Source organism: Schistocerca cancellata, chromosome 2 (genome assembly GCF_023864275.1).
Source record: "Schistocerca cancellata isolate TAMUIC-IGC-003103 chromosome 2, iqSchCanc2.1, whole genome shotgun sequence".
Classification (NCBI taxonomy): Eukaryota; Metazoa; Arthropoda; class Insecta; order Orthoptera; family Acrididae; genus Schistocerca; species Schistocerca cancellata.
In genome coordinates, this window is record NC_064627.1 from 477,458,906 (window position 1) to 477,484,480 (window position 25,575).

Here is a 25,575-nt window from a genome sequence, read left to right on the forward strand (position 1 = left end):
TCATCCTGCTATATTCAACTGACATTTTCTTGTCATTTGTATTAAACGTTCTGAATGATTCTCATTTAATGGTGAAAAATTCCTGATGAAGCAACCATTTGATGCGAAAGCTTGGATTTTGTGTGTATATTTGTGTTTGTTTGTGTGTCTATCAACCTGCCAGCGCTTTTGTTTGGTAAGTCTCATCATCTTTCTTTTTAGATATATTTTTCCCACGTGGAATGTTTCCCTCTATTATATTCATATCATTTAATGGTGACATAGAGTTAGCAGATTTATATTCTTGAATTCAGGGAGCTCATTCCAAACTGAAACTACAACCACTCTCATCTTTCACATTGCAAATTATCCATCTGAGACACTAGGGGAACAAACAGGAAGTTGTCTGTTTTAGTCATTGGGAGCTCACTGGTAAACTGTTTGTCATTTGAAGTAAGAAATGTGGAAGTTGTCAGTTATAATCTCACTGGAGACAAGAATTTTACCTCATCTCTAACAAAGCTACACTCATGCAGATTGAGAACCAGTAAAGAAATCTTAACAAAACCTCTCCCGTATAAGTTTTCTTGCTACCTCGATTCAGTACCCTGTAAGTCTAAGGGCGAAAAACTTACAGATCTGCACACACATTAATGATTGCCTTTTCTACTCCTAACAAAATAATGTTTAGTTTTTTATGAAGAAACACTTGCATTGACTTAATTGTGGCACTGAATAGCTCGTTAACTGGATTTTGTTATGTGTCTGGTCTGCCCCCATTCCTACATTTCCATACTTTTATGGTAATCCCGTAAAGCCACATCAGTACGACTGTGACGAGGAAGTTCACGTCATTTACACCAAACAACACTCCCATTTTGCAGTAGTTCGTTTATTCACCTCCTTACACAAGCAAGGTTTACAAAGAACTGGATGGCGGAACTACACAAGGATAATGTTTAGCTTAGTTCAAAGACGATACTCAGATCGATACTGGTGTCGACCTCATCTGCCCCACATAGCCCCCCCCTCCCCCCACCACCCCGGATGGAGTACTCTTGAGAGGCTGGGGCTGGGGGGGGGGGGGGGGAATGACTATGGCATCAGCAGGGGTGGTCCGCGGGAGCCGGACAATGGTCAGCTCGACAGCGTCGTCGGGGAGCTGTATCAATAGATGTCGTGAAGGAAGGTTCGGCCACTGAACCCAGAAGTCGCTGAAGCGCGCCAGTTGTTGTGCTGGTCGTGCGGCGACAGGTAGGCCGGCGGTTTGCGGGAGGAACAGAGCATCGATGACGATATCTCCGGTGGGCATGGCGAACACTCTAAGCATGTCCAGGTCGACGTCGGGCGAGAAGGGAACACATTTCACCAGGTGGCAGGGAATGGCGAAGGTTGTGCCATGAGCACCGGATGAAGGGAAACACATCATCGCGTAGTATTATAGAGATATCATGGATTATGTCCGGGGGAACAGGCACAAACACCTCGAGCGAGGGCACGTACAAGATGGGGGGTGTGAGAAACCTCGACAGGGCAAGGCAGGCAAAGGGGGAGAGGTCAAAGGGACCGGTGAAGGGCCCGGCGGCAAGGGCGTGATCGTAGGTAAGCTCAACGTGGGGAGCTTGGGGTCACTCAACAGAGTGCGTGAGACCGGAGTAGGGAGCGAGGTCGGAGGAGAGCTTGATGAATGGAGCTGGAGGTCACTCGATTGAATGTGTAAGTCCGACCTGGAGGGAGTGGTTGGAGCGTCGTGAGTCATGACAGTGAGTGGCATGGTCATGGCCTGAAGGAGGGGTAGAAGAAGGCTTGAAATGAGCAGGCTTAAGTCTGTTGATAGAGACTGTGACAGCTGAATCCTTTATCTGGATGTCATAGGTGTTGGGTGAGCGCCGGAGAACTCGGTACGGGCTGGTATATGGAGGTTGGAGGGGAGCATGGACAGTGTCATCTTGGAGCATGACGTATTCACAATTTTCCAGAGATTTCGGGATATGAACCTTAGGGTGGGAATGGCTGGCGGGCGGAGGGATGTGGAGGTTGATGAAGTGGCATCTGAAGTGATCCACAAAGGAAGGTAAGTCAGACTGAGTGAGAGAAGCAGAAGGGCTCATGAGTTCGCCAGGGAGAACAATGTTCTGGCTGTATACGAACTCGGCTATTGTGCCTTTGAGGCCTTCGTTATAGATTGCACGAATGCCGAGTAGCAAGGGGAAGGGCCTCTGTCCATAGAGAGTCGTGGCATTGAATAGCCACTTTGAAAGTGCGCTGCCAGCGCTCTACTAGCCCGTTACTTTGTGAGTGATATGTTGTGGTATGGATGCGCCGGATGCTGCAAATGTTACAAATCTCGTTGAACAGAGCCTACTCAAATTGTCTGCCCTGGTCAGTCGTGATGATAGCTGGACATTCAAAACGCGATACCCATGGCTCGACAAAAGCTCGAGCAACAGTTTCTGCCGTAATATTGGGGAGGGGGACAGCCTCGACCCACCGAGTTGTTCGGTAGATAGACGAGAGAACATAATGAAAGCCGTTAGAGGAGGGAGAGGGCCGACAATGTCAATATGAATATGCTGGAAACACCCAGGAGGGATCGAAAAGGCGCCGGGAAGGGGGGGGGGGGTGTGAAGTGTGCTTGTGTACTTTGCATCATTGGCACACGACACAGGAGCGTGCCCATTGCTGGCAATCCTTGTTGACATTGCAATGCATTGAAGACAGCTCAACGGAGCATGGTTGGAAAGAGGGGGTGTAACGTGCCCGTACTGTCATCACACCAGATCTCACCAGAAATGCCAGGGAAGGTGGGGCAGACGAAGTGTGGTGAAGAGGAAGAGTCTGAAATCAGGTTTTGTGTGTCCTCGTCGGCGGGTTGGAAGTTAGGCAGTTCAGAGAGGTCTAACAGCGAATGGACAGCATCGACTCATGAAAGGATATCAGAAACTATGTTGTCAGCACCCTTTATGTGTCTGACATCGGTGGTGAACTGAGATATGAAGTCCATGTATCTGAAGTGGCGAGGAAGCGGGTCAGCTGGTCGGTTTGTAATGGCTGCAGCCAGGGGTTTGTGGTTCGTGAAAACATAGAAAGGGCGTCCCTCAATGTCAGTCTTAAAATGCTTGATTGCTTCATAGACGTGAGCAACTCCCTGTCAAATATGGAATATTTCCATTGTGCATTGGTGAGCTTGCGCGAGAAGAACTGCAGAGGCGAAGTCTGGCCGTCGATTGTCTGGCTAAGGACAGTGCCGATGACAGTATCACTTGCGTCTGTGTGAATGAAAAGCTGTGCATTGGGATGATGATTCACGATGGTGCAGGACGTGGAAGGAAGATTTTTGAGGGCGGTGAAAGAGTCAGTCATAGCAGGGGTCCATGGAACGGGCCAAGATCCAGAAGTGTGGGTGCCTGCCAAGGCATCCATCAGTGGAGCCTGAATCTCCGCAGCCCGATATAGATGTTGGCGATAATATTTAACTGACCCCAGAAAGCGCCGGAGCTCTTTGAATGACGCAGGTCTTGGTAGGTTTAGTATTGTTTGTACTTTCTCAGGGGGCGGTGCAATGCCGTCGGCAGAGGCCCGAAAACCAAGAAAAGTGACAGCGGGTTGATGTAGCTGCAGTTTGTCCTGGTTGGACTCAATGCCTGCTGCGGCGAGAGTGTTCATCACAGTTTGCACATGTCGCATGTTGTCCTCGCCGGAGGAGCTACACACAAGAATGTCATCAAGATATGCAAATCAGAATTTTAGGTCGAATAGCATTTCGTTGCTGAAGCGTTGCCATGTCTGGGTTGCGTTTTTCATACCGAAGGGCATGAATTGAAACTAAAATAACCCGATTGGGGTGGTGATTGCTGTCTTCTCAATGTCTTCAGGTGGCATGGGGATCTGGTGGTAGGCGCGTTTGCAATCAATGACAGAGAACGTGGTCACACCTGCGAGGGAACTGGTAAAGTCGGCAATGTTGGGTATGGGGTAGGTGTCCATAATTGTTTGTGCGTTTAGTCGATGGTAGTCATCGCACATGCGCCAGAACCCGGCTTTCTTGGGTGTCATATGTATGGGCATAGACCACCTACTGGCAGAGGGTTCAATGATGCCGGAGCTTAGAAGTTCAGAAATCTGCTTTTTAAGGTCGGAGAGGCGCTTGGGACAAAGTCGACGTGGTTTACTGGAGATCGGTGGACCATGCATCAGGCGAAGTTTGTGAACCATGCCATTGGTGACAACGGAAATGTTGCTGGCGGCGGTGGAGGCAGTTTGTTTATAATGTGTGGCGGGCAGGGCGGGCAAGGCATGGTCATGGTGTTTGGAGCCACTAGGCGGATCCGACGGGAGCCAAGGCGGCAATGTGTCCCAGGAGTCAACGCGACAAGATGGCCGCCGGCTTGATGCAGTGGCATCAAGGTCTGGTGAGCTCGGTAGAGCTCGTGAGCCATTAGTGAGTCCACGGTCCGAGGGCGCGGCCTGTGGCAGCACGGTCGCAGGAGAAGCGCTAGGTGCGAGTGCACTGTTTGTGTTGTCAGTGGCAGTCGCACAGCGGCGCGCAGGAGCCAAAGTTGCATAGTTTGAGGTGCTGTCCACGAGTGGAGGGGTAGGAGCTGTCAGTTCGGGAACATGTGATGCTTGTCGCGCATGCGAACTCGTGTCTGGCCGAGTGTCAAACGCTGCTGTGTTAGGAGGGTGTGGCCCTGTGGAACTGTCAGTACACATTATGGCAGACTTGATAGCACAGTTGTGAGGGGTAGCAGGAGGTAAGCACACAGGGGCTCGATTGCTGGGACTACAAGCAGATTCGGCGCACTTACTGACCTTGCTTTGTCCTTGCTGCAGTGTCTGTAATTCCTTAACTGCATCGGAGACATAGAGCTGAGTTTCGTGGAGCTGGAGGGAGAGCTCAAAGTTTTCCTTGCGTAGGCGAGCGACGTTGTCAACCTCGACAAGGCACTTTTGCGTTGTTTCTTGTAACGTCGTCGACTGAGACAAGCATGTACGGATGAGATGAGCCCAGATCGATGTGTCCCGGCGGGGGTTTGCTCGACATAGCACAGGGGAAGTGAGTCTTGGATGGGTGATGAAACACAGTGTTTTGCACTAGGTCCGGTGAAAGTTTGTGGTGTCACAAGAAGTCAATGTCTAGTATAGGTTCATCAATTTCGCACATTAAAAAAGTCCACTCCAGTTTTCAGTTTTCGGAGAGTGAGATGATGTGGGAAGTTGAGCCCGTGCATTGTAGTTTAGTTGAATTCACGGCCTGCAGTGAAGTATGATGAAGGTGGATGTTCGACAACACTAAGGACGTAGGCAGCAGCGAAACGTCGGGGCCTGTGTCCACTAGGAAAAGGTATCTCGACTAAATGTCTTTAATGTAAAGTCATCCGCAATTATCCGGTCATTCCCGGACAGAATGTAGCACTGGGGGGTGCCTGTCACGTTGTGCGCAGGAGGCGTTTGGGAAGTAGCAGGATCGTCTGCAGTTCCGTGCCGCCTCACCAAACCATGTGTGGAAGTAACAGTATGAGTGTTGCGGTTGCATTTGCTGCGGAATGTTCATTGGCAGTGGCGGTGGCCGCAGCAGGCTCAGGTGCATGAGGGGGCGTGCACGTGGGCAGAGCTGGTGACGTCCCAGTAGCTTGTTTACTGCTTCCCGGAGCGGAACGGTCGGCACAGTACGGCCCCGTCTGCGTCCATCCACAGGGCGATGAGCCTGAACCTGAAACTTGCCAGGTAGGCAGTGGCTGGCTAAATAGAGCAGTGATGCATCGTGTAGCTTGTCAGCAATTGACACTGTTTGCTCGAGAGGTTCGGTAGACCTCTGAGCCAGAGGAAAGCGGGTGTGAGGAGATAGTTTATCTGACCAGATGGCGAGAAGAGCTGTGTCAGAGACTAGATCGGCGCTGACCAGGGCATGTAGCCGTCTCCAGAGCTGGGAAGGTTTGTCGTTGCCTACTTGCTCGACGCGGAGCACTTGCTGTATTGCTGTTTCAGTTGAGCACGCAAACCCACATAGAACTGTCTTTTTTGGCTCGAGTGTACCGGGTAGCTGAGTCCGGGGCATCGAACAGGTCAGCAATCAAGTCCTCCTGGTCGTGCATGTGGGTGACAAGGCACAGAAATCTGGTTGACTCGTCGAGTTTGTAATGGTCGAACACTTCGTCCACAATTTTGAACCAGGTTGTTGCCCTGTCTGGATTAAACGGCAGCAGCATCGGTAAGCATGTGTGAAAGAACAGGTTGAGTTGAATTTGTCGGAACACTGCCTGAAACGAGCTGTTGTTGCTCTAGTATTCCAGGAGAATGTGCCTCCAGGGGATGTGGTGTTGATGGCTGGTCAGGTAGCAGCGTGAAGGTGATGCGTTGTGGTTGACCGCGATCCATTGTGACGCAGAAGGCCGACGCGGGTGAGACACCATAATGTGTCAATTGCGGTTGCGGAAACTTAAAATGTTGTGGGTGTGTTTGAATTGATGTGTTGTGGAAGACCGACATGGATGAGGCACCGAGATGTGCCAAGAATGGTAGCGGATGTTCGACTGGAGCCAGCACGTGGGCGACAGGTGAGAAAAGGTCCAAAGTTTGAGAACGCGTGTTAGTCCGCGGAAAGCTTGACATAGGAACAGAGCCGGAGCCACCTGTGTTGCAGGGAGGGTGCAGAGGTGCGGGCTGTCCAGAAGCACAGTGTGGAAAATGATGTCGAACGTCAGACGGAATGTGTGAATGTTCACTGTTCATAGGCACTCCACTCAAAACGGTGCGCGGGTAAGGTGAATGTTGTGGCACAAAACACTGAGGCATAGCAGTGGGACAGAGATGGAGGTCAGGCACAGATAACAAGCAATTGTTCCTGTAGCAGGCTGAGGTATCGAAGCAGGAAGGCATGTGCTGATGCTGAACCAAGGCAGGCAAGGGGGTGGTCGGATGCTGAGGAAGTTGACCTGTGAACAAAGCGGTTCCAGCCATGTGGCTGGAATCCACATGGTACTGCACGGATTGTGGCATGGCAAATCATTGTCCTGGCGGTGGTAGGTTGTCCAATGAAGCATTTTCAGAAATTGGCATTGGACGCACACTGCACGGAGAACCATAAGAGCTAACTGCACCATCGATGTGGGAGGGCACATGTGGTGGGAACAAAGGCGTCTGATAGCCAGAGTCATGCACACTCCTAAGCTCACTTATTGTTGCAGGCTCAAAAACGTCCGGCGAAATTGGTGTAATTGTCAAGTGAGAGGCATTGTGTTGCAGTTCTGGTGGGTGTACGTTGCCCGCAACTCGATGCATGTCGATCACAAAATCCAGCGTTTGGCATTGGGCTGTAGCCATTGTTTGAATGTTGTGTTGATATAATACACACAAAAATAACTGACACAGAGGCCATGCACACAGTAAAATGGCGAAAACGGAAGACATTACAACTCGGGGTCACCAGTGAGGAGGAAGTTCAGGTCGGTTACACCAAACAACACTCCCATTTTGCAGTAGTTCATTTATTAACCTCTTTACACAAGCAAGGCTTACAATGAACTGGATGGCGGAACTACACAAGGATAATGTTTAGCTTAGTTCAAAGATGATACTCAGATCGATACTGGTGTCGACCCTATCAGCGCCACAACTGTAGACTGCATGTGGCATGGTGGCAGCCAGCACTGTCATGTCTTCAAAGTGTGAGTTTGACAAATGTTAGCTAGCTCAAAGTATTGCCTGAGCAAACATGTTCTCCCTGTTGTTAGTCTAATAGAGAATTGGCAACATTAGAGATTATGTTTGGCAACTATATGACCCTTGATTTACTTCCTGGAGTGGTTCAGAATTGTTCGGTAAATTCACTTGATATTTTGTCATCATTTCCAATAAATAATCTGAATTATTCTCACTTAAGATGTAACACTGGGTTGTCAAATTTATTATTTGATTTGACTAATTTTGTTTCACACAGAATCTATAAATGAACCCTAATTTTACATTGCAGATTATCTCTGTTATCCATCAATATGACAATGAGAGTGTACAGCAGGTAATACCAGCTCCCTAGTTAAGTGGTGATTCAACCACTTTCTGAAGGTGATGACACATTGGCTCTATGTTAAAATCTTGCTGGGAACCTAGACAATTTGTTTATTTTACATCTTCTCTTATCAAACTACAAGCTTCTAGACTGAAAACCAGTAATGCATTCCTAATTTCTCCATATTAAGTCTTATCACTGGCTCATACCTTTCAGCTTTTGTGAATATTCAATTCAACTGAATGTGAGTGGGATTAAATAGCCTGTTAATGGGTTTTTTTTGCATCTGATAGGTTTACATATTTTTGTGGTAATCTCAAAATACACAGGACTCCATGTAGACACAGACAATTTTAGAATGAATAGAGTGTAATATACTGAGGTGACAAAGTCATGGGATAGCCATATACCCATATAAAGATAGTGGTAGTATTGCATACACAAGGTGTAAAAGGGCAATTCATTGGTGGAGCTGTCATTTGTATTCACATGATTCATGTGAAAAGGTTTACAATGTGATTAACAGACTTGGAATGCAGAATAGTAATTGGAGCTAGATGCATGAGACATTCAGTTTTGGAAACCATTAGGGAATTCAGTATACTGAGATCGACAGCATCAAAAGTGTGCCGACAGCACCAGATTTCTGGCATTGCCTCTCACCGTGGGCAATGTAGTGGCTGAAGACGTTCACTCAATGACCAAGAGCAGCGGCGTTTGCGTACATTTGTCCTTGCTAACAGAGAAGCAATACTGCATTAAATAACCACAGAAATCAACGCAAGACATATGACAAACATTTCCATTAGGACAGTGTGGTGAAATTTGTCTTAACAGGCTGTATCAGCAGAATACTGATGTGAGTGGCTTTACTAACAGCATGATATCGCCTCTCCTGGGCTTGTGACCATATTGGTTGGACCATAGATGACTGGGGAACCTTGGCCTGGTCAAATGAAACCCAATTTCAATCGGTAAGAGCTAAAGGTAGGCTTCAGGTGTGGCACAGGTGCCACAAATCTGTGGACCCAAGTTGTCAACAAGACACTGTGCAAGCTGGTGGTGACTCCATAATGGTGTGGGCTGTTTTTACATGGAGACTGGGTCCTTCCATCCAATTGAACCAATTGAGACCATTTGCTCCCATGTTTGATCTTCATGTTCCCAAACAATGATGGACTTTTTATGAATGACTGTGCGCCTTATCATTAGGCCACAATTGTTTGCAATTGGTGTGAAGAACGTTCTGGGCATTTCAAGTGAGTGATTTTGGCTCTGAGCACTATGGGACTTAACATCTGTGGTCATCAGTCCCCTAGAACTTAGAACTACTTAAACCTAACTAACCTAAGGACATCACACACATCCATGCCCGAGGCAGGATTCGAACCTGCGACCATAGCGGTCACGCGGTTCCAGACTGAAGCACCTAGAACTGCACAGCCACACCGGGCGGCTGAGTGATTTTCCCACCAACATTATCTGAATTGAATCCTATCAAACATTTATGGGACATAATCAAGATGTCATTTCATGTAAAAAATCCTGCACTGGCAATACGTTTGCAATTATGGACAACAACAACAACAACAGGCAGCATGACTCAGTGTTTCTGCAAGGGATTTCAAATGACTTGTTGAGTCCATGGCACATTTCTTTTAACCTGAGTATTTAAAAATAGTGCTGATTGGGAAATGTGATTGAAATGTTTGGCTTTGCAAGAACTTCAACAGCTTTTTTTGGAAATGACCTTTGTTTTCTTCGTTTGGCTGTATTTAATCTTTCAACAAATGATTGTTCTTTTGAAAAGAGTAGCATTTTTCCACCAGCGAACTGAATGCACCTCTGATTTAAGATGTTTCTTGACATTATTAGCCTTTTACCAGCCCAATTTCATTATTACAAAATCTACAGAACAGTAGGTTCTATCTTTCATGGGCGTTTATAGCTGAGCTATCCATGCTTGACAATGACCCAGATAGAACTGACAAGTCACTTAAGCGTGGACCTAGAATTGAAAGTAACACTATTTAAACATTAGGGGAAGAATTTTGGCACATTTGAAAAATATGACAGATTTTGTTTTTAAATCGCTTACGTGCAGAGTGCAGGCATTATACTCGTATAGTGGCAGACGACCGCATCCATAAACAAACAAAAATTTTGACGGCCAGAGGTGAGCAGAATGGTGTGCGGAAAGAAGTTCTGCCTCCCTCTCACAGGGCACCACTCTTCACTCGTATTCTGCACAAGCAGAGCTGACATAGCGATTGTTGATTTTTTCTAGTGTTGTAAGGTTCATGCTACAAATCCATGATGGATCAGGGTTAGTTTCTTCATTCATTTCAAAATAAGAAATGAAAACAACAACAAGCATTCACGAATGGCTATCACGCAACAATTGGCAGAGTATTGTTAACGACGTAGTTCAGGCCTGATCTCTAGTGGTGTTTGACACAGCCGCAGGTCAAAACATCTGACACTTAATTTGCCCCATTAAGTTGTCCATATTATAACAACTTTTGAACTTCACCTTACAGACAGATGTACACTTTTCTTTGTTATAAAATGCTATGTCACATTGCGTCGTGTATCTTCAACAAATCATTCAACCTCCCACAAATGCCATGGCAGCACAGGATAACTAGACAATGGCAGCAGACCATCAAGAGCACTGATACATCATTGCGTTCACACACTTTTTATTGTACAAACAGGTTCTTACGCACATTATCTTTCCAAATTGGGCTTCACCACATAATGTGCGATACCAGAAACTGAAAATTGGGTGCATTTTCAATATTTGTATGCAACTATTTCGAACTGTCACTGGTAAAGTAGTTTGTTTGGGTACAGTTTACTACAAAATTATGTCTATGTGGTAATTTCATGTTTTGAGGCAGAATTCACATCTATTTCGAATTTATCTCAAAACATGAAATTTTCTGTCCCTAATCATCAATAATGGTCTGCTGATGCTCAGTCAGTTTTAGGATTCCATACCTGTGGAAAGTTCCTGGTTCGGGGACAAATATTTCATAAAGCCTGGGTTAAAGTGCATTTTCATCCACAAAGAAATGTTCTTGATGGTTGTTTGAGAAGGAGTAAGAAATGCAAGTGTATAAGGGTACCACGGCAGTAGAATAAGTGCATTATGGATTCCTTTCCAACAAAGCTCCTGAATAGGTTTTTCTCTGAAATCAGCAGAGTGAAAATGGATGTTCTTGTACAGTAGCAACATCTGATGCTATTTTCTTAGTCATTATTCTTATTTTGCAAAATCAAGATGTCTTACTTGCTGGCAACAGGGGACAACACCAATGGACACAGCCTGGGTTGCACTGCTTAACGCAAAACACGTTCATGGTGCCACCATATCCATAATGTTACATTTTGAGGACTCACACTGGCCTTGTTAAGTAGTCACAGTTCATAACATTTACCAGTAATAAGTCATTCATCAAATTCTACTGGTCTTCTCAAATGTGACAAGTAATTCAGGTTGAAATGATCCCATTGAAAAAATTATTTTCTGTTGTGATTTATTTGATGCACTTAGCCCATACATAACGCAAATGTTTCTAGCTACCTTCCTTGGCTTCAGCTATCTGTTAAATACAGAGGGGGCAAAATGTCACAAATGTTACAGATTAGTCCTGTGTCAGGCTCTATTTCCTAATACTTAAGCAACAATCCTCATAACCTTCAAATGAGTAACATTCAATAAGTCATCAAAAAAACAATTTAGCTACCTTTGCTAGACACTGGAGGAGAGTTGGTGCATGTTGGATCATGACAGAGTCAGAAGTTGTGGCAAGTTCAGACTCTGTCGCTGAGCCCCTGCCTATGCAATTATGTGAGATGAAATGCGATTTAAAAAGATAAAGAACAGACTGTGCTTGATATCTGAGCTGCAGCAGATTCACCACTATATGTTAAAGATGTATAACACCACAGAAGCTCAAGTGGAAAGCAACACTTCCTGCAAAAATTTATGTATTCTACCAAATTGCCAGTCCCTGGAACTGGCAGTTATATTATTTTATTTCAGTGATTACAAATATGTATGAGGCAGCTAGTGAATATCGATGCACATGAACAACTAAACTAATGTTTTGAACAGGCTGTACTCAGCATCCAGGGAATTAGAATTCTCATTCAGTGTAGAACATCCTTCATTATGACAAAATTTTGAATTAGTGCTATTTGGAGTTTGGTGGTCTGCCAAGCTTCATATGCTAAAGTATGAGGTAAATTTACACGTCAAGCACTCATTTTTAATGAGCGCAAACAGATCGTTTTCATCTCTGGTGATGCCAGCTGAACAATGTATGGTTGTAACATGCTTGCAAATCCACATTAAATATGAAATCCCTTCATTATATACTGGAGGGGAATCACTGTAGGATAGACCATGACAGAGGTGGAAGTCTTGGCAAGATGAAATTCTGCCATAAGTCACAGAAGAAATTTTATTTTATTAATGAGCTAGTCATCATGTAAAGTGACAGGGCACATGTTTTTTCTTGTGTGGTTTTGAAAAGTTGGAAATATTGGTGCTGAGCAGGGATATGAACTCAAATCTCCCCTTTCATGAGATATGACCTCTTTGGGATGATACAGTTTCATTGTTTCCCCAAGATTCCAAATGCCCCTAGGTCTCTGTGAAATACATGTCTGTGTTCGAATCCTGGTTGAGCACAAAAATTTTCACTATGTAGTTTTAAATTGTAGTATTCACACACCAAACTACAAGTGAGAAACAATTATGGTTTAACAAGTTACTTGTGCTGGCCATTTTCACAGCAGCTGTATATAAATTACAGTGGTTCAAAAGAAAAATACCTTTTGCATGCTGTGCACATTACGTTTTTTTTTTCTTTATCTTGTGCACCCATACATGTTTCGCCTTACTTACAAGGCATCTTTAGTGGGTGTCCTGAAATATGACATGATCTTTTTGTTGGCACATGCATATCATGGTTTTTACTTGCAGGTTATGGATTTAAAACAGTTCATTTTATTGCAAAACTCTTAATGAACTGTTTTAAATGCATAATCTACACGTGCAAACCATCATGTTTATGTTCAAATGAAAAAAATCGTGTGACATTTCAGGTTGCTCTCTAAAGATGACTTACAAATAAGGCAAAACGTATATGGGTTCACAAGATAAATAAAAAAGCCCTAATGTACAGCATGCAAAAGGCGGTTTTCTTTTGAACCATTGTTGTTGTGATTGATAATGCCCCTCCATGCATTTTCAACAATAATGATTGGTGCTAATTCCTTCTCCCTGTCTGACACAGAACTTCACATAATATCATTTCATGTTCAAACATTCTACTCCTAGTTACTGGTGAAAAAGAATTCAATAGTTAATGTCTCTTCATGTGCAGTCAATATTGATGAATGTGCCAGGTCCAGCCCTCAGTCAGCACTGAACTTTTTGTCACATTATTTCCAGTTCATACATGTGCACATCTCACTACTGGTGAAATAAACCAATACCTAAAGTCTGAGTATAGCTAGAAAATGATGACAATATGTGCCAGGTTTGAATCCCAGTAAGGCAAAAATTTTTCTTCTCATCATTTCAGTTTCAGTCATCTCACTGCTGGTGAACAGTTTTGATAGCTAATATTTGATTGAGCTTAGTTGGTAATCAAGTTAAAAGATGGATCCAAATCCGCACCCAACACATTAACTTTATGCCAAATCATTTCAATTTTAAACACGTACACACTTTGTTACTTTTAGTTGAACCTATATTTAATACCTTTTGTGATTAGTTACCAGGGGCAATAGTTGCAGGTTCGAAGTCCTGCATCCTGGTCCAGTACAAATATTTTCTTCATGCAATTCCAATAAACTTGTTTTTTTAAATGCAATGTATTGTAACAAATTTGAGTTTACAAGCACTAAAGACTGTGTCATCTGTAATAATGTGTTTTGTGACACTAGTATTATTGTGGTGTTAACTTGCATCTGGATTGATAGCCGTAAAGAGCAGTTTTCTCTATTGGTCAGTTGTGGTTAGCATTTCACATAGTCAAATGACTGTACTGGAAAGAGAGTAAAGGACCTGCAAGACAATTACATTATGTGGGTTGCATACAAATCAGGCTGAAAATCAATTATGGCGTCTGGATACTTTTGAGGATGCGAGTACATGTACAGTCAAAGTTTATGTCATTCAGAGTACAACTGTGAATGGCAGTTTTGTTGTAGATACTGTGAAGGATGCACAGGAAGGTATTGACAGTGTTAATTATTTTGCAAATGTTGTGGATAATGAAGTGGTGCAGGTGCAGGCTGAAAATCAATTATGGCGTCTGGATACTTTTGAGGATGTGAGTACATGTACAGTCAAAGTTTATGTCATTCAGAGTACAACTGTGAATGGCAGTTTTGTTGTAGATACTGTGAAGGATGCACAGGAAGGTATTGTTGACAGTGTTAATTATTTTGCAAATGTTGTGGATAATGAAGTGGTGCAGGAGTATTTTCTTCCAAAGGATGCAGATTCGTTGCCTCTTGTGATGGTGCTGCTCCTGCAGTTTGCGGCGGTGGGGGTGGGGGGGGGGGGGGTGGGGGGGGGGGGGGAAGTGAGAAGGAGAAAGAGGAAAAGTATTTGCAAGACTAGTGATCAGGCTGACAAAGCTAAATCATTTCAGACATGTGTGCCTCAGTATCAGAAGTTTCATAATATTAATGATACTTGCAATGTAACACATACCGAAGATTGAAAGAGACTGTCATGTGAAAATGGATCTTTACCAGTGCACAGTGGAACTCAAAGAGAAATTGTTCTGACTGGGAAAGTCTGCTGCCAATGATACACTGTCACAAGGTTCTCCTGTCAAGAAGGGTGAATTTACGCCGGCCAGGGTGGCCAAGCGGTTCTAGGCGCTACAGTCTGGAACTGCGCGACCACTACGTTCGCAGGTTCGAATCCTGCCTCGGCCTTGGATGTGTGTGATGTCCTTAGGTTAGTTAGGTTTAAGTAGTTCTAAGTTCTAGGGGACTGATGACCTCAGAAGTTAAGTCTCATAGTGCTCAGAACCGTTTGAACCGTTTTTGGTGAATTTACTAAATTGCATACAAAGTCATCAAGATATAATTCACATGATGTGGTGCCTGAATGTACATGCAAGCATAACACTGGAAGAAGGATTCAATCAGTAATTAGCTTTTAGGGGTGTGTTTTATGGGATAACATAAGGGAAACTTTTGTGGGAAAGATAAAGTTCTGGATATGTATTGAAACAACAAGTTAAGAAACTGTCAATAAATGAGGAGACATGCTGAGCATGAGAAATTAGTTGATAAGGACCATTTGCTATTAAATAATTTGTTAAGATGAATGAGTTTTCTAATATTATTTTACGTGAGGATGCAATGAGGTAATGCCTGTAGGTGGGAGACGAGGAAAGTTGGTGGGTGACTAACAAGTCAAAAAACTGGTTCAAATGGCTCTGAGTACTATGGGACTTAACACCTGAGGTCATCAGTCCCCTAGAACTTAGAACTACTTAAACCTAGCTAACCTAAGGACACCACACACATCCATTGCCCGAGGCAGGATTCAAAACTGCGACCGTAGCAGTTGCGCGGTTCCGAACTGAAGCGCCTTTTCTTTCCATTCTTTTATTTGTGGAGTGCTGCAGCCATCCCTATTGGTCCTTTAACAATTACAGAGCAGGATCCCAGGCTCTACTCAGCTGATATGACATGCCATGTTTCACGAAATTGTCTATCACTTTTATCTCATTTGATTCCCTTATAACTCTGTCCCAAAATCTGGGTGTCTGTGCTAGTATCTCGGTGTCATCATAATTTTGCACCTGATATCCACTGTTCTTATCATCTAGCCAATTTAGGACATGCCACATTGACAGGATATACAGGCATTATAAGAAAGTGCAGCAGATAGAGGAGACTTGCACTGTGATGAATCTAAGTGGTTTGATGATACAACTATAAGGGTACTCAGCAAGGGTCTCAACTTCACAATGGCGCCTCGAAGTGTGCCCATTTAAGTTTTTAAGTTTTCATCAGTGCAGTAGAGCAAGTTGCAACCATACTTCCACCTAATGTGGCAGAGGAAATCCAACGAGAGACTTGCAGGGCTGTCACCAATGCCAGGCCTCCAAAATCGAATATCACAACTGAGGAGAAGCTTGCACTCAAGAAGCTCTGGGAAGAGAACAGTATTGTAGTACTGCCAGCAGACAAAGAGAACAGTAATTTTGCATTGGGTGGATTATGATGAGAAAGTACAACACCTTTGGGGGGGGGGGGGGGGGGAGGGGGGGGGCTGCATGCAGAATTTAGGAGTGGGACGCCATTGACAATTACAGGGATGCCTGATAAGATCATCAGACAACTATGGGCAAAAGCACCAATGCCACCTAATTATCATTAATACTGGGGTACTTATGTCTGCAAGAGCCAAATACTTGGAAAACCTGCTGTCTCCATATGTGGGGAAATGTGTTCACCTCAGCCGAAACCCAGAAGACTTCCTGCATCACGTCAAGCAGCTACACTTCACAGATACAGATATCATGGTTAGTTTTGATGCGGCATCGCTGTTCACTAGGGTCCCATTGAAAGACTCACTAGAACTGATTGTGGACAAACTTGACAGTGCTCTGTTGGAACTGTTCAGGCGTACACTGACATCCACATATTTCCTGTATGGGAACCAATATTACAAGCAAACTGGAGGTGTAGCTATGTGCAGCCCACTGTCTCCTGTGACGTCATGTTTATGGAGAGATTTGAGAAGAGGGTGTTAGAGACACCCAGATATAAAAACACGTGCTTCTTCAGGTATGTGGATAGCACCTTCGTTATCTGGCCTCATTGGAAGGAAAGGCTCAATGAGTTTCTTGAACATCCTAACCCATGCCACCCAAATATCAAGTTCACCATAGAACTGGAGAAGAATGGCCAGCTGCTGTTTCTGGATGTACTAGTCAAATGGAAAGCAAATGGATCAATTGGCCACTGTATGTATAAAAAACCCACACACACTGATTTATATCTGCAGACCAGCAGCTGTCACCAACCTGCGCAGAAGAATAGGATACTTAAGACATTGCTCCACAGAGCGCGTGCCTTGTCCGACCAAGAGAGTCTACCAACAGAAACAGAACAGCTTAAAACTGTGTTCTGCAAAAATGGATACATGACCAAACAAATTGAGAGGACATTCCAACCAGTCACTACACCACAGGTTCCAGAAGCAGAGCAAGATGATGCAGGGAAGATGCCGTGCCTGCCCTATGCTGGTTCTATTTCTGGCAGAATCAGTAGGCTCCTCCTTAAATACAATGTCCATTTTCTGTCCATTCAGCAAGATTGGGGGAGTGTTAAAGATGACCTGGGGTTACGGAACCCAGAGATTTATAATGTATCTTGTCAATGTGGCATGTCCTACATTGGCTAAATGACAAGAACAGTGGATATCAGATGCAAAGAACATCAGAGGCACACCCAGTTAAGACAGGTGACGAAGTCAGCCATTGCTGAACACTGTCTAGAACTAGATCATGCCATTAATTATGATGATACCAAGATTCTAGCACAGACCCCCAGATTTTGGGACAGTGTTACAAGGGAATCGATTGAAATAAAAGTGAACCACAAAAAGGGGCACCAGATAAGTAGAGCCTGGGATCCTGCTCTGGATTTGTTAAAGGAGCAATGGGGATGGCTGCAGCAACCCACAAAAGAAGAAGAACAGATGGCATAAATATGGAAAACGATCACCAGACAGAGTGCCAGACACAGTGGACCGAAGATGAAATGTCCAGGAGCGGTCCGATGGGCATGGACTGCAGAGGGAACATACAGAACTGCAGCAGACCAAAACCAGAACAGCAACGCTCCAGCATATTGCAGTGAGTGGGAGCAGACCAGAGGGGCAATGCCTGGTACCTCAGACAGAATTCCTGATGCACAGGACAGAAGATGGAACACCCAGGAGCAGGTCTGGTGGACGCAGACCACAGAGGGAACACACACAACTGCAGCAGATGGAAAACAAAATGGCAACATTCCACGAGATTGCAAGCAGATGTGGACCACAGAGAGAACACCTGCAAATGCTGGTGTAGGTGGAAGGCCACAGACCTAAAAACTGGACCAGGTGCCCTAGAGGAGCAGTCTCAGGTTGCACCTGATGAAGGTTACAAACTACGTTACTGAAATATTGTGCAATTATGATGCTGTTATCCGGCAGAACACCCAACAACCCAAAATTTCATGCAATATATTGTCAGGAATTTTTATAGAAACATAAGCAGATGATGATCCAGTGGACCAGATCTCCCAAAGTAGAGAGAAATGTTGCACAATGGTGCTCCCTGGCAAAGTGGATGACTCTTGTGACCAACTCACCAAAACAATATCATAAGGAGAGTGTCACAGGACACTTCAGTTACTAGATACTCTGCTGCAAGAACATGTATTCAGCATGCTCACATTCCAGAAGTCACTGTCCAGGGTGTCTGAAAGGAATAGTTTCAAAACCATTACAGTAATGCCAGGACTTTGGAGCAGCTGATATGACGGGTAAACTGGAGCAAATGAAGTCATGCTTGTTCAATGGCCGGGCCTCATACCTTGGCTTAAAGGGCAAAATGCTACTATTTCAGAAATGGTAGCAGGCCAGGCTAGCATATACACTGCCAAATTTAGACACTCAGTCTCAGTCATCATCAGCTGCTAGCCACGGGGGAGTCCCATTCAGGTCTTCGAGCTGAGATGAGTCAATGAGCAGCCATGGCAGAAATATCTTTACAAGCAGCAGGCCACTGCCTGTACTAAGTATGGATGTTGCTAACTTGGAATACCACTAATGGGCCACCCACTGGGTGACCGTCATCTGCTACCATCCAGCTTCCTCGTGTGCAGGAGTTTGAGTCGCACTATCTTGCTGGCCAGCCAACACCACCCTCATTGGGCACACGACATCACTGTTTGCCATCACCCTGTGGAGCATATGACACTGCCATCATCCAAGCTGGGGTTTGATCCAGCCTGACCTGATCCACTTTGTGACAGGTGCAGTTCAGATGCTGTGGGAGCTGTACACTCACTGACTCACACCACTACTCTCCGTTCCTGATTCAGTGCTACAGTCAACTTGCTGATGACATCACCTTGCCAGTTGCCATCATCACCTGAGGTAAGAAACCACATGAAGTGTGTCCGCCAGTCCACTGCTGACACCGGAATGCTTCACTGGCTGAAGCCAGCATACCTCAGGGAGTAAATTGGCCACAGTCTTCGCTGCTGTAGCTTGTTATGAAATAAAGGGAGACAGGTACATCATTTGTTCCAACTTACTTTGCAGGCTATTCAGAACATATATTCAGTAGAGAACCCAATCCATTTCCATTCAGAAAACCTCCTCCTACAACATTATGGAAATGAGGCGATATTTTTATGGAACTTAGAATATGCAGAAATACAAGACAACTAAGTGGCAGATGCAGCAGCCAAGGGCAGCTTATCTACAGTGGTACAATGTACACTACATGATCAAAATGTATCCATACAATCTTATGTAATGCAGAATTGACCACTAGATGTCTGGAGAAGCAGACCTGCCAGTATAAAAGGTGTTGGGAGAATTGTGTTGACAGGAGAGAAGCAGTAACAGCAGAATGGGTGTCAGGAGAGCTCAGTGACTTCCAATGTGGGCAGTTAATTGTATGTCACCTGAGTAGCAGTTCTATAAGGTGCATTTTAATCTTTCCAAAGCTGCCCAAGTTGATTTTTACTGTTGTGATTTTGAAGTGGAAATGCAAAGGAACAATCACAGTTAAACCAACCTAGGGAGATCTCATTTACTGATGGACATGGTCTGTCAAGCATTGTGGATGGTGGTTGTAAAAAATCGCATGAAATCAGCAGAAGGAATCATTCATGAATTACAAAGTGATACCAGCAGTCCAGCCAGCACAATGCCTGTGCCTAGGGAGCTAAAAAAAGACTGGGGTGCAATGGTCAAGCAGCTCCTCATAAAACACAAATATCTGTAATCAGTGCTAAGCAGTGCTCGACGTGCTGTAAACAGCTATGCCACTGAACAGTGGATAACTGAAAAAAAGGGTTTTTGAAAGGATGGATCACACTATACCATGTGCCAATCCAGTGGGAGGTTTTTGGGTTTGGCAATTGCTTGCAGGACATTACCTGCCATCATATGTAGTGCCAACAGTGAAGCTCGGAAGAGTGGCGGTGGTGTTACTGTATGGGGCTGTTCTTCATATTGAGCATGTGGTCTCTGTATTGTGCATAAAAAATGCTATATGCAGGGGGATGTGAACCCATTTTATGGCATTGTGTACTGCATACATTAGAGATACAGTTTGGACATAATGATTATTTGTACCAGCATGACAATGCACCACCTCTTAAAGCAGTGTCTGTGAGGCAATGGTTTGTGGACAGTGACATTCCTCAAATGGAACGGCCTGCCCAGTCTTGGCTTTAACTCAGTGGAATTCCTTTGGAATGAGTTAAAATGTTGGCTTCACTTGAAATCTCAGCATCCAATATCATTATCTCCTTTGGTTTCCGCTTTTGGGGAAGAATGTACTGCCATTACTCCACATTGAGATATATTATTGAAAGTGTCCTCAGCAGTGTCCAAACTGTCAGACAGGTGAAGGATGGACACACCACATATTAATGTCCACTAATAGCCAATATGTGTTCTAACCTTTTCCTTGCTCTGTTGACTACAGTAATTATAATAATAAAGAAATTAGCAAACTTTGCCAACTACTGATGTATGCATTTGTGCAATAAATACATATTAGCATGAGCAAGTGCAGGTAGAATAATCCAAATTTATTATTTGTACATAACTTTGTGCTTATTCAAATGAATGTTTGGCTCTTTGTCTAGATGGTAGACCCCCCATCCAACAAGACTTAGTTGTATTGTAACTTGGAGATATGTATGTTGAAATAATATTAGGATGTAGATCACTTTCTTCACATTAACTTTTTAATGAACATCAAACTTGTTTCAACACTGTGTAACACACCTGCAGATAATAAAATGATTTACGAGATAAAAATGTGTATATCAAAATCATTATTCATTCTAATGGTAGAGAACTAGTGCAGATAGAAAGAGATGACACTCATAGCTTTAAAGTTAGAGAAAGAGGATGCAGGACAGAAAACAAGAAGGAAACAGTGCTATATCAGTTGAAGTTACTGTGCTCACTAAATGCATAATGTAGAAATGAGTGTACATTCCTCTGGGGGATTCATTTTACATCATCATATGAAGTTAACATATCTGAAGCAAAATAATGAAAATAATAGTAATTACAAATATGTATATAAATCTGATAATTTGTAAATGTATTTTTCAGAATCTGATAAGTGCAAGAAAATATTCAATTCTTTTTCCAGTGAAAAACCTTTTTCTTTCAACTTCAGATTCTTTATGAATCATATTTATGCTTCTGTTTGAATGGTTTTGAAGAAATAATGTTTCTAATCCCAAGTAGTTTCCTAGATTTTGTATAAATCAGGTGATATGGATTAGGGTGTGGATTTTCCAAGATTTCAAATGGACCAATGTGTATGTCAAAAAACCTCTTTAGTTCAGCAGTTAACATTTTAGACCATTTGTGTAATTCGACTAGTACATAATCTCCAAGTCTTAAATTTTTTGTATTTATTTTATCTTTACATCTCCTCTTTCATGTTTCTCGCTGTTATCTTACAGTTTCTTTGATAATTTCCTCACATTCATGTGCAGACATAATTGTACATGGTGAATACTCAACTAACTACTTCAGAAACTATGTTTGCAGCCTTTTTTTGTGAAACACACTCTCAAAAGGTGAAACTCCAATAGAACTGTGTTGTAAACTGTTCATACCATTTTCAAAATCTCTTTGTGGCGCCGATGAGGTCGACACCAGCATCAATATGTGTTCGTCTTTGGACTCTGAGCATCGTCTTTGGACTCTGAGCATTGTCTTTGGGCTGTTCCGCCATGTTCAGTTCTTTGTGAGCCTTGCATGTGTTTAGGTGAATAAATGAACTACTGCAAAATGGGTGTTGTTTGGTGTAACCAACCCAAAAACCCCCCTCACTGGTGGCCTCGAGTTGTAACGTCTTCCGTTTTCGCCGTTTTACTGTGTCTGCAACATCTGCATCGATTATTTAGCGTGTATTACTTCGACACAGCATTCGACCAATGACTTCGGCCCAGCACCTAACGCTGGATTTTGTGATCGACATTCATCATGTTGCAGGCGATGTACACCCACCAGGACTGGAACAGGATGCCTCTCACTCAACGATTTCACCAATTTCGCTGGACGTTTTCAGGCCTGCAGCAATAAGTGAGGTTAGGAGTGTGCATGACTCTGGCTATCAAACTCCTTTGTTCCCACCACATGTGCCCTCCCTCATCAACTGTGCAGTTACCTCTTATGGATCTCCGTGCAGTGCGGGACCAATGCCGATTTCTGCAAATGCTTCGTCAGACAACCTACTACTGCCAGGACAATGATTTGCCATGCCACAATCCATGCAGTACCACTCGGATACCACCCAAGTGGCCGGAACTGCTTCATTCACAGGTCTACCTCCTCAGCATCTAACCATGCCCACGCCTGCCTTGGTTCAGCATCAGCACATGCAATCCTACTTCGTTACCTCGGCCTGCAACAGGAACAATAACTTGTTATCTGTGCCTGACCTCCACCTCTGTCCCACTGCTACGCCTCAGTGTTTTGTGCCATGACATTCACCTTATTCGCACACCATTTTGAGTGGAGTGACTGTGAACAGTGAACATTCACACATTCCATCCCACATTCGACATCATTTCTCACACTGTGCTTCTCGACAGCCCGCACCTCCGCAGCCTCCCTGCAACACAGGTGGCCCCGGCTCTGACCATACATTGAGCTTTCCGTGGACTAACACAAGCTCTCAAACTTTGAACTTTTTCTCACCTGTAGCCCCTGCGCTGGCTCCAGTCAAGCTTCCGCTACTGCTCTTGGCACATCCTGGTGCCTCATCCGCGTCAGTCTTCCACGACGTGTCAATCCGAACACACCCACAACGTGTTGAGCTTCCGCAACCGCAATCGACACATTACAGTGTCTCACCCGTGTCGGGCTTCTGCCTCGCGACAGATCACGCTCAACCACAACATGTCACCTTCACGCTGCCACCCAAACAGCCATCATTGTCACATCCCCTGGAGGCATACTCTCCTAGATTACTACAGCAACAACAGCTCGATTCAGGCAGTGCCTGACAAACTCAACTCAACCTGTTCTTCCAAACATTCTACAATGCTTACCGACGTTGCCACCATCTAATCCCAACAGAGCTACATCCTGGTTCAAAATTGTGGACAAAGTGTTCGACCATTACAAAGTCGACGAGTCAACCAGGTTTCTGCGCCTCATCACCCACCTGCACGACCAGAAGGACTTGATTGCAGACTTGGTCGACGCCTCGGACTCATCTCCCCAGTACACTCAAGCCAAAAAGACGGTTCTATGCCGGCTTGCGCGCTCAACTGAGGCAGCACTACGGCAAGCGCTCCACATCGAGCAACTAGACAATGACAAACCTTCCCAGCTCTGAAGGCAGCTACGTGCCCTGGTCAGCGCCAAACTATTCTCTGACACAGCTCTCCTCGCCATCTGGTCAGAAAAGCTACCTCCTCACATCTGCTTTGCTCTGGCTCAAAGGTCTCCTGAACCTGTCAAGCAAAGAATGACAATTGCTGACAAGCTACACGATGCATCTCTGCTCTATTTCGCCAGCCACTGAATACCTGACATGTCTCAGGTTCATGCTCATCGCCCTGCGGCCGGACGCAGCTGGGGCCATACTGTGCCGACCGTTCCACTCGCTCCGGGAAGCAGTAAACAAGCAACTGGGATGCAACCGGCTCTGCCCATGGCCACGCCCCCTCCTGCAACCGAACCTGCTGTGGCCACCGAACCTCGGCCACCACCACTGGCAACGAACTTCCTGCAGGAAATGCAACCGCACTACCCGTACTGTTACTTTCACTCATGGTTTGGTGAGGCGGCACGGAACTGCAGACCACCCTGCTACTTCCCAAACGCCAATCACAGGCAGGTCTGGGTGCTGCCTCCTGCGCAGGGCATGACAGGCACCCCACAGTGGTCCATTCTGTCCGGGAACAACCAGATAATTGCCAACGACTTTACATTAAAGACATTTCGTTGGGATACGTTTTCCTTGTGGACACAGGCGCCGATGTTTCACTGCTGCCTACGTCCTTAGCATCATCGAATATCTGCCCTCATCATACTTCACTGCAAGCCGTGAATTCAACTAAACTACAATGCTCTGGTTCAGCTTCCCACGTCGTCTCACTCTCCGCAAACTGAAAACTCGAGTGGACTTTTTTAGTGTGCGAAATTGACATACCTATACTAGGCATTGACTTCTTGCGACACCACAATCTTTCACCGGGCCTAGTGTGAAACACCATGTTTCACCATCTGTCCAAGACTCATTTCCCCTGTGCTCTGTCGAGCAACCCCCCCTCCCTCATCCCCCTCCCCGTGACACATCGGTCTGGGCTCATCTCATCCATACATGCTCGTCTCTGTCGACGACGTTACAAGAAACCACGCACAAGTGCCTTGTCAAGCTTGAACACGTCGCGCGCCTACACAAGGAAAACTTCATGCTCTTCCTCAGGCTCCACAAAACACAGCTCCAGCTCTCCAATGCAGCAAAGGAATTACAGACACTTCAGCAAGGACAAAGCAAGGTCAGTAAGTGCGCTGAATCTGCTTGCAATCCCAGCAATCGAACCCCCATGTGTTTACCTCCTGCTACCCCTCGCAACTGTGCTATCAAGACTGCCATAACGTGTACTGACAGTTCCGCAGGGCCACACCCTCCTAACACGGCAGCATTTGACACTCAGCCGGACATAAGTGTGCATGCGCAATGAGCGTCACGTGTTCCCGAACTGAGGGCCCCTATCCCACCCCTCACGGACAGCACCTCAAACTACGCAACTTGGGCTCCTGCGCGCTGCCGTGCGACCGCCACTGACAACACAAACAGTGCACTCGCGCCAAGTGTTTCACCTGCGACCGTGCTGCCACAGGCCGCGCCCTCGGACAAAGGACTCACTAATGGCTCATAAGGTCTACCGAGCTCACCCGACCACAGTACCACTGCTTCATCTTGTCGCGTTGACTCCTGGGACACTTTGCCCCCTCGACTCCCGTGGGATCCACCGAGTGGCTCCGAACACCACGACCATGCCTCGCCTGCCCCGCCCACCACACATTGTAAACAAACCACCTCCCGTGCCGCCGGCAACATTTCCGTTGTCACCAATGGCACAGTTCACAAGCTTTGTCTCACGCCCACTGATCTCCAGTAAACCACGTTGACTTTGTCCCGAGTGCCTCTCCGACCTTAAAAATCAGATTTCTGAACTACTAAGTTCTGGCGTCATTGAACCCTCTGTCAGTAGGTGGTCTACGCCCATACATATGACACCCAAGAAAGACAGGTCCTGGA